The 10,230-nt window shown below is 45.3% G+C and overlaps 1 protein-coding gene across 2 annotated transcripts in view; it reads left to right on the top strand.

Moving 5' to 3' along the window:
* The window catches only part of myo16 (myosin XVI), a 180,704-nt gene that overhangs the window by 51,716 nt on the left and 118,758 nt on the right, over positions 1-10,230 (top strand). The gene's annotated exons all lie outside the window — the stretch shown is intronic.

Genomic DNA, 10,230 nt, shown 5'->3' with positions numbered 1-10,230 from the left:
GTAGATGTTTCCACAACTTCATTGGAGTCCACTTGTGGTAAATTCAATGATTGCACGTGATTTAGAAAGGCACACACCTGTCTTTATAAGGTCCAACAGTTGAAAGTGTATGTCAGAGCAAAAACCAAGCCATGAGGTCGAAGGAATTGAGCTTCGAGATATGATTGTGTCGAGGCACAGATGTGGGGAAGAGTACCAAAACAATCTGCAGCATTGAAGGTCCCCAAGGACACGGTGGATTCGATGATTCTACTACAACTACAACACTGTGTCCTCTCTGTCCCAACCACTACTACAACTACAACACCATGTCCTCTCTGTCCCATCCACTACTACACCATGTCCTATCTGTCCCTACCAGGACTACTAATACTACACTCTGTTCTCTCTGTCCCAACCGCTACTATTTCTACTACACTATGTCAACTGTGTCCCAAATACTACTACTACACTGTGTCCTCTCTCTCCCAACCACTACTACTACCCCAACACTTTGTCCTCTCTGTCCCAACCACTACTACAACTACAACACTGTGTCCACTCTGTCCCAACCACTACTACAACTGCTACACTGTGTCCACTCTGTCCCAACCATTACTACACTGTGTCCTCTCTGTCCCAACCACTACTACAACTACAACACTGTGTCCTCTCTGTCCCAACCACTACTACAACTGCTACACTGTGTCCACTCTGTCCCAACCATTACTGCTACTACTACACCGTGTCCTCTCTGTCCTAACCACTACTACTACTACTACTACTACTACTACTACTACTACATCGTGTCTTCTCTGTTCCATCCACTACTACCCAGTGTCCTCTCTGTCCCATCCACTACTACACTGTGTCCTCTCTGTCCCTACCAGGACTACTATTATTACACTCTGTTCTCTTTGTCCCAACCACTAATATTTCTACTACACTGTGTCCTCTCTGTCCCAATCAGTACTAATACTACACTGTGTCTTCTCTGTCCCAACCAGAACTACAACTACACAGTGTCCTCTCTGTCCCAACAAATTATTCTACTACACCGTGTCCTCTTTGTCCCAATCACTGCTACTACTACTTTACTGTGTCCTCTCTGTCCCAACCACTACTACTACTACACTGTGTACTCACTGTCCCAACCACTACTACTACTTTACTGTGTCCTCTCTATCCCAACCACTACTACCACTACACTGTGTCCTCTCTGTCCCTACCATGACTACTACTACACTGTGTACTCACTGTCCCAACCAATACTACTACTACTTCTACACTGTGTCCTCTCTGTCCCAACCACTACTACAACCACTACACTGTGTCCTCTCTGTCCCTACCATGACTACTACCACTACACTGTGTCCTCTCTGTCCCTACCATGACTACTACTACTACACTGTCCTCTCTGTCCCAACCCCTACTACTACTACTACTACACGGTGTCCTCTCTGTCCCAACCACTACTACTAATACACTGTGTACCCCCTTTCCCAACCAGTACTTCTACTGTTACTACACTGTCCCAACCACTACTAATACCACTACACAGTGTCCTCTCTCTACCAACCACTACTAATACTACTACAATGTGTCATCTCTGTCCCAACCACTACACTGTGTCCTCTCTTTCCCAACCACTACTACTTCCACAACACTGTGTCCTCACTGTGCCAACCAATGCTACAACACCGTGTCCTCTCTTTCCCAACCACTACTACTTCCACTACACTGTGTCCTCACTATGCCAACCAATGCTACAACACCGTGTCCTCTCTTTCCCAACCACTACTACTTCCACTACACTGTGTCCTCACTGTGCCAACCAATGCTACAACACCATGTCCTCTCTTTCCCAACCACTACTACTTCTATTACACTGTGTCCTCTCTGTCCCAACCACTACTTCTATTACACTGTGTCCTCTCTGTCCCAACCACCACCACTTCTATTACACCGTGTCCTCTCTGTCCCAACCACCACCACTTCTATTACACCGTGTCCTCTCTGTCTCAACAAATTATTCTACTATGCCTTGTCCCAATCACTGCTAATACTACTTTACTGTGTCCTCTCTGTCCCAACCACTACTACTACCACTACACTGTGTCATCTCTGTCCAAACCACGACTTGTACTACACTGTGTCCTCTCTATCCCAACCACTACTACTACTACACTGTGTCCTCTTTATCCCAACCACTACTACAACTGCTACACTGTGTCCACTCTGTCCCAACCATTACTACACTGTGTCCTCTCTGTCCCAACCACTACTACAACTACAACACTGTGTCCTCTCTGTCCCAACCACTACTACAACTGCTACACTGTTTCCACTCTGTCCCAACCATTACTGCTACTACTACACCGTGTCCTCTCTGTCCTAACCACTACTACTACTACTACTACTACTACTACTACTACTACATCGTGTCTTCTCTGTTCCATCCACTACTACATAGTGTCCTCTCTGTCCCATCCACTACTACACTGTGTCCTCTCTGTCCCTACCAGGACTACTATTATTACACTCTGTTCTCTTTGTCCCAACCACTAATATTTCTACTACACTGTGTCCTCTCTGTCCCAATCAGTACTAATACTACACTGTGTCTTCTCTGTCCCAACCAGAACTACAACTACACAGTGTCCTCTCTGTCCCAACAAATTATTCTACTACACCGTGTCCTCTTTGTCCCAATCACTGCTACTACTACTTTACTGTGTCCTCTCTGTCCCAACCACTACTACTACTACACTGTGTACTCACTGTCCCAACCACTACTACTACTTTACTGTGTCCTCTCTATCCCAACCACTACTACCACTACACTGTGTCCTCTCTGTCCCTACCATGACTACTACTACACTGTGTACTCACTGTCCCAACCAATACTACTACTACTTCTACACTGTGTCCTCTCTGTCCCAACCACTACTACAACCACTACACTGTGTCCTCTCTGTCCCTACCATGACTACTACCACTACACTGTGTCCTCTCTGTCCCTACCATGACTACTACCACTACACTGTGTCCTCTCTGTCCCTACCATGACTACTACTACTACACTGTCCTCTCTGTCCCAACCCCTACTACTACTACTACTACACGGTGTCCTCTCTGTCCCAACCACTACTACTAATACACTGTGTACCCCCTTCCCAACCAGTACTTCTACTGTTACTACACTGTCCCAACCACTACTAATACCACTACACAGTGTCCTCTCTCTACCAACCACTACTAATACTACTACAATGTGTCATCTCTGTCCCAACCACTACACTGTGTCCTCTCTTTCCCAACCACTACTACTTCCACAACACTGTGTCCTCACTGTGCCAACCAATGCTACAACACCGTGTCCTCTCTTTCCCAACCACTACTACTTCCACTACACTGTGTCCTCACTGTGCCAACCAATGCTACAACACCGTGTCCTCTCTTTCCCAACCACTACTACTTCCACTACACTGTGTCCTCACTGTGCCAACCAATGCTACAACACCGTGTCCTCTCTTTCCCAACCACTACTACTTCTATTACACTGTGTCCTCTCTGTCCCTACCATGACTACTACTACTACACTGTCCTCTCTGTCCCAACCCCTACTACTACTACTACTACTACACGGTGTCCTCTCTGTCCCAACCACTACTACTAATACACTGTGTACCCCCTTTCCCAACCAGTACTTCTACTGTTACTACACTGTCCCAACCACTACTAATACCACTACACAGTGTCCTCTCTCTACCAACCACTACTAATACTACTACAATGTGTCATCTCTGTCCCAACCACTACACTGTGTCCTCTCTTTCCCAACCACTACTACTTCCACAACACTGTGTCCTCACTGTGCCAACCAATGCTACAACACCGTGTCCTCTCTTTCCCAACCACTACTACTTCCACTACACTGTGTCCTCACTGTGCCAACCAATGCTACAACACCGTGTCCTCTCTTTCCCAACCACTACTACTTCCACTACACTGTGTCCTCACTGTGCCAACCAATGCTACAACACCGTGTCCTCTCTTTCCCAACCACTACTACTTCTATTACACTGTGTCCTCTCTGTCCCAACCACTACTTCTATTACACTGTGTCCTCTCTGTCCCAACCACCACCACTTCTATTACACCGTGTCCTCTCTGTCTCAACAAATTATTCTACTACGCCTTGTCCCAATCACTGCTAATACTACTTTACTGTGTCCTCTCTGTCCCAACCACTACTACTACCACTACACTGTGTCATCTCTGTCCAAACCACGACTTGTACTACACTGTGTCCTCTCTATCCCAACCACTACTACTACTACACTGTGTCCTCTTTATCCCAACCACTACTACTACTACACTGTGTACTCTTTATCCCAACCACTACTACTACTGCACTGTGTCGACTCTGTCCCAACCACTACTTCTACTACACAGTATCCACTCTGTCCCAACCACTACTACTACTTCTACACTGTCCTCTCTTTCCCAACCACTACACCTACTACTTCACTGTGTCCTCTCTGGCCTAACTACAACTACTACTACACTGCGTCCACTCTGTCCCAACCACTACTTCTATTACACTGTGTCCTCTCTGTCCCAACCACCACCACTTCTATTACACCGTGTCCTCTCTGTCTCAACAAATTATTCTACTACGCCTTGTCCCAATCACTGCTAATACTACTTTACTGTGTCCTCTCTGTCCCAACCACTACTACTACCACTACACTGTGTCATCTCTGTCCAAACCATGACTTGTACTACACTGTGTCCTCTCTATCCCAACCACTACTACTACTACACTGTGTCCTCTTTATCCCAACCACTACTACTACTACACTGTGTACTCTTTATCCCAACCACTACTACTACTACACTGTGTACTCTTTATCCCAACCACTACTACTACTGCACTGTGTCGACTCTGTCCCAACCACTACTTCTACTACACAGTATCCACTCTGTCCCAACCACTACTACTACTTCTACACTGTCCTCTCTTTCCCAACCACTACACCTACTACTTCACTGTGTCCTCTCTGGCCTAACCACAACTACTACTACACTGCGTCCACTCTGTCCCAACTACTACTACTTCTACAACAATGTGTCCTCTCTGTCCCAACCACTGCTTCTACTACTCTGTGTCCTCACTGTCCCAACCACTACTACTTCACCATGTCCTCTCTATCCCAACCACTGCCACTACTACTACACTGTGTCCTCTCTGCCCCAACAACGACTTCTACTGCACCATGTTGTCAATGTCCCAACCACTACTACTACTTCTACACTGTGTCCTCTCTGTAGCTTCCAGTACAACTAGTACTACACCATGTCGTCACTGTCCCAACCACTACTACTACAACTACACTGTGTCCTCTCTGTCCCAACAACTACTACTACTACACTGTATCCTCTCTATCCCAACCACAACTACCACCACCACACTGAATCCTCTCTATCCCAACTACTACTACTACCACTACACTGAGTCCTCTCTGTCAGAACCATGACAACTTGTACTACACTGTGTCCCATCAGTCCCAACCATGACTACTACCACACTGTGTCCACTCTGTCCCATCTACTACTACTACCACTACACTGTGTCTATCCTGTCCCAACAGTTACTACTAATACACTGTGTCCTCTCTGTCCAAACCAATACTACCACTTTTACTACACTGTGTCCTCAATGTCGCAACCAGTACTACTACTAATACACTATGTCCTCCCTTTCCCAACCAGTACTTCTACTGTTACTACACTGTGTCCTCTCTTTCCCAACCACTACTAATACCACTACACTGTGTCATATCTCTCCCAACCACTACTAATACTCCTACAATGTGTCATCTCTGTCCCAACCACTACTACTACACTGTGTCCTCTTTGTCCCAACCATGACTACTGCTACATTGTCTTTTTTTCCCAATCACTACTACTACTACACTGTATCCTCTCTGTCCCAACCACTACTACAACTAATACTACACTGTGAGGACACTCTTTCCCAACCACTACTACTTCTTGTAAACTGTGTCCTCTCTTTCCCAACCACCACCACTTCTATTACATCGTGTCCTGTCTGTCACAAGAAATTATTCTACTCCGCCTTGTCCTCTTTGTCCCAATCACTGCTAATACTACTTTACTGTGTCCTCTCTATCCCAACCACTATTACTACTACACTGTGTCCTCTCTATCCCAACCACTACTACACGGTGTCGTTTCTGTCCCAACCACCACTACTACTACAACACTGTGTTCTCTCTGTCCCAACCAGTACTACTACTACTAAACTGTGTCGTCTCTGTCCCAACAAGAACTATTACTGCACTGTGTCGACTCTTTCCCAACCACTACCACTTCTACTACACAGTATCCACTCTGTCCCAACCACTACTACTACTTCTACACTGTGTCCTCTCTGTCCCAACAACTACTACCACCACACTATGTCCTCTCTTTCCCAACCACTACACCTACTACTACACTGTGTCCACTCTGTCCCAACCATTACTACTGCTTCTACAACAATGTGTCCTCTCTGTCCCAACCACTACTACTACTTCTACTACACTGTGTCCTCTCTGTCCCAACCACTGCTTCTACTACTCTGTGCCCTCACTGTCCCAACCACTGCTACTTCTACTACACTGTGTCCTCTCTGTCCCAACCACTGCTTCTACTACTCTGTGTCCTCACTGTCCCAACCACTACTACTTCTACTACACTGTGTCCTCTCTGTCCCAACCACTGCTTCTACTACACTGTGTCCTCTCTATCCCAACCACTACTGCCACTACTACTACACCTTGTCGTCTCTGTCCCAACAAGAACTATTACTGCACTGTGTCGACTCTTTCCCAACCACTACTTCTACTACACAGTATCCACTCTGTCCCAACCACTACTACTACTTCTACACTGTGTCCTCTCTGTCCCAACAACTACTACCACCACACTATGTCCTCTCTTTCCCAACCACTATACCTACTACTTCACTGTGTCCTCTCTGTCCTAACCACAACTACTACTAAACTGTGTCCACTGTGTCCCAACCACTACTACTACTTCTACAACAATGTGTCCTCTCTGTCCCAACCACTGCTTCTACTACTCTGTGTCCTCACTGTCCCAACCACTACTATTTCACCGTGTCCTCTCTATTCCAACCACTACTTCTACTACACCTTGTCCTCTCTGTCCCAACCACTGCCACTACTACTACACTGTATGCTCTCTATCCCAACCACTGCCACTACTACTACACTGTATGCTCTCTATCCCAATAATGACTTCTACTACACTGTGTCCTCTCTATACAAACAACTACTACTTCTACACTGTGTCCCATCAGTCCCAACCACGACTACTACTACACTGTGTCCTCTCTTTCCAAATCAATACTATTACTACTACACTGTGTCCTCTCTATCCCAACCACTACTACTACTACACTCTGTCCTCTCTTTCCAAACCAATACTATTACTTCTACTCTGTGTCCTCTCTATCCCAACCACTACTACTACTACACTGTATCCTCTCTATCCCAACCACTACTACTACTACACTGTGTCCTCTCTGTCCCAAACACTACCACTACTACACTGTATCCTCTCTATCCCAACCACTACTACTACTACACTGTATCCTCTCTATCCCAACCACTACTACTACTACACTGTGTCCTCTCTGTCCCAACAAGTACTATTACTGCACTGTGTTCTCTCTATCCCAACCACTACTACTACTAAACTGTGACCGCTCTGTCCTAACCACCACTACTACTACACTGTGTCCTCTCTGTCCCAACTACTACCACGTCTACCACACTGTGTCCTCTCTGTCCCAACCACTGCTACCACACTGTGTCCTCTCTGTCCGAACAATGACGACTACTACTACACTGTGTCCTCTCTGTCCAAACCAGTACTACAACTACTACTACACTGTTTCCTCTCTGTCCCAACCACTACTACTACACTGTTTCCTTTCTGTCCCAACCACTACTACTACACTGTGTCCTCACTGTCCCAACCACAACTACTACTACACTGTGTCCTCTCTCTCCCAACCACTACTACTACTTCTACACGGTGTCCTCTCTGTCCCAACAACTACTACTACTACTACTACTACACGGTGTCCTCTCTGTCCCAACCAGTACTACTACTAAACTGTGTCATCTCTGTCCCAACCAGTACTAATACTACTACTACATGGTGTCCTCTCTGTCCCAACCAGTACTACTACTACTACTACTACTACACTGTGTCCTCTTTGTCCAAACCACTACGACTACTACACTGTGTCCTCTCTGTCCCAACCAGTACTACTACTACTACTACACGGTGTCCTCTCTGTCCCAACCACTACTACTACTACTACTACTACACGGTGTCCTCTCTGTCCCAACCAGTACTACTACAACACTGTTTCCTCTTTGTCCAAACCACTACGACTATTACACTGTGTCATCTCTGTCCCAACCAGTACTACTACTACTACTACACGGTGTCCTCTCTGTCCCAACCACTACTACTACTACTATACGGTGTCCTCTCTGTCCCAACCACTACTACTACTACTACATGGTGTCCTCTCTGTCCCAACCAATACTACTACTATTACTACACGGTGTCCTCTCTGTCCCAACCAGTACTACTACTACTACTACACTGTGTCCTCTTTGTCCCTCTCACTTATTGTGCAGTACCAGTCAAACATTTGGACTCACCTACTCATTCCAAGGTTTTTATTTATTTTTTCTATTTTATATAATGTAGAAAAATAGTGAAGACATCAAAACTATGAAATAACACATTTGTAATCAGGTGGTTACCAAAAAAGTGTTTCTATATTTTATATTTGAGATTCTTCAAAGTAGCCTCCCTTTGCCTTGATGACAGCTTTGCACACTCTTGGCATTTTCTCATCCACTTTAATGAGGTAGTCACCTGGAATGCATTTCAATTAACAGGTGTGCCTTGTTAAAGTTTACTTGTGGAATTTATTTGCTTCTTAATGCATTTGAACCTGTAAATTGTGTTGTGACAAGGTAGGGGTGGTATACAGAAGATAGCCCTATTTGGTAAATGACCAAGTGCATATTATGGCAAGAACAGCTCAAATGTCTTCAAGTGCAGTCGCAAAAACCATCAAGAGCTATGATAAAACTGGCTCTCACGAGGACCGCCAGAGGAAAGGAAGACCCAGAGTTACCTCTGCTGCAGAGGATAAGTTCATTCGAGTTTGCTGCACCTCAGATTGCAGCCCAAATAAATGCTTCATAGAGTTCAAGTAACAGACACATCTCAACATCAAATGTTCAGAGGAGACTGTGTGAATCAGGCCTTCATGGTCAAATGGCTGCAAAGAAACCACTACTAAATGACACCAATAAGAAGAAGAGACTTACTTGGGCCAAGAAACACAATCAATGGATTTTAGACTGGTGGTAATCTGTCCTTTGGTCTGATGAGTCCAAATTTGAGATTTTTGGTTCCAACCGCTTGTGTCTCTGTGAGCCGCAGAGTAGGTGAATGGATGATCTCTGCATTGTGTGGTTACCATCGGAGGAGGAGGTGTGATGGTGCTTTGCTTGTGACACGGTCTGTGATTTTTTTAGAATTCAAGGCACACTTAACCAGCATGGCTACCACAGCATTCAGCAGCGATACGCCATCCCATCTGGATTGCTCTTAGTGGGTCTATTATTTGTTTTTCAACAGGACAATGACCAAAAACACACCTCCAGGCTGTCTAAGGGCTATATGACCAAGAAAGAGAGTGATGGAGTGCTGCATCAGATGACGTGGTCTTCACAATCACCTGACCTCAACCCAATTGAGATGGTTTGGGATGAGTTGGGGTGCAGAGTGAAGGCAAAGCAGCCAACTAGTGCTCAGCATATGTGGGAACTCCTTCAAGACTGTTGGATAAACATTCCTCATGAAGCTGGTTAAGAGAATGCCAAGAGTGTGCAAAGCTGTCATCAAGGCAAAGAATGGCTACTTTGAAGAATCTCAAATATATATAAAAAAATATTTTTTTAATGGTTTCTACATTATTCAATATGTGTTATTTCATAGTTTTGATGTCGTCACTATTATTATACAATGTATAAAATAGTACAAATAAAGAAAAACCCTTGAATGAGTAGGTGTGTCCAAACTTTTGACTGGTACCGTACATGGGCTAAGACAGAGGAAGTC

The sequence above is a fragment of the Oncorhynchus kisutch genome, linkage group LG26 (genome assembly GCF_002021735.2).
Source record: "Oncorhynchus kisutch isolate 150728-3 linkage group LG26, Okis_V2, whole genome shotgun sequence".
In the NCBI taxonomy this organism is placed as follows: Eukaryota; Metazoa; Chordata; class Actinopteri; order Salmoniformes; family Salmonidae; genus Oncorhynchus; species Oncorhynchus kisutch.
This window is presented reverse-complemented; position numbering and strand designations above follow the sequence as displayed.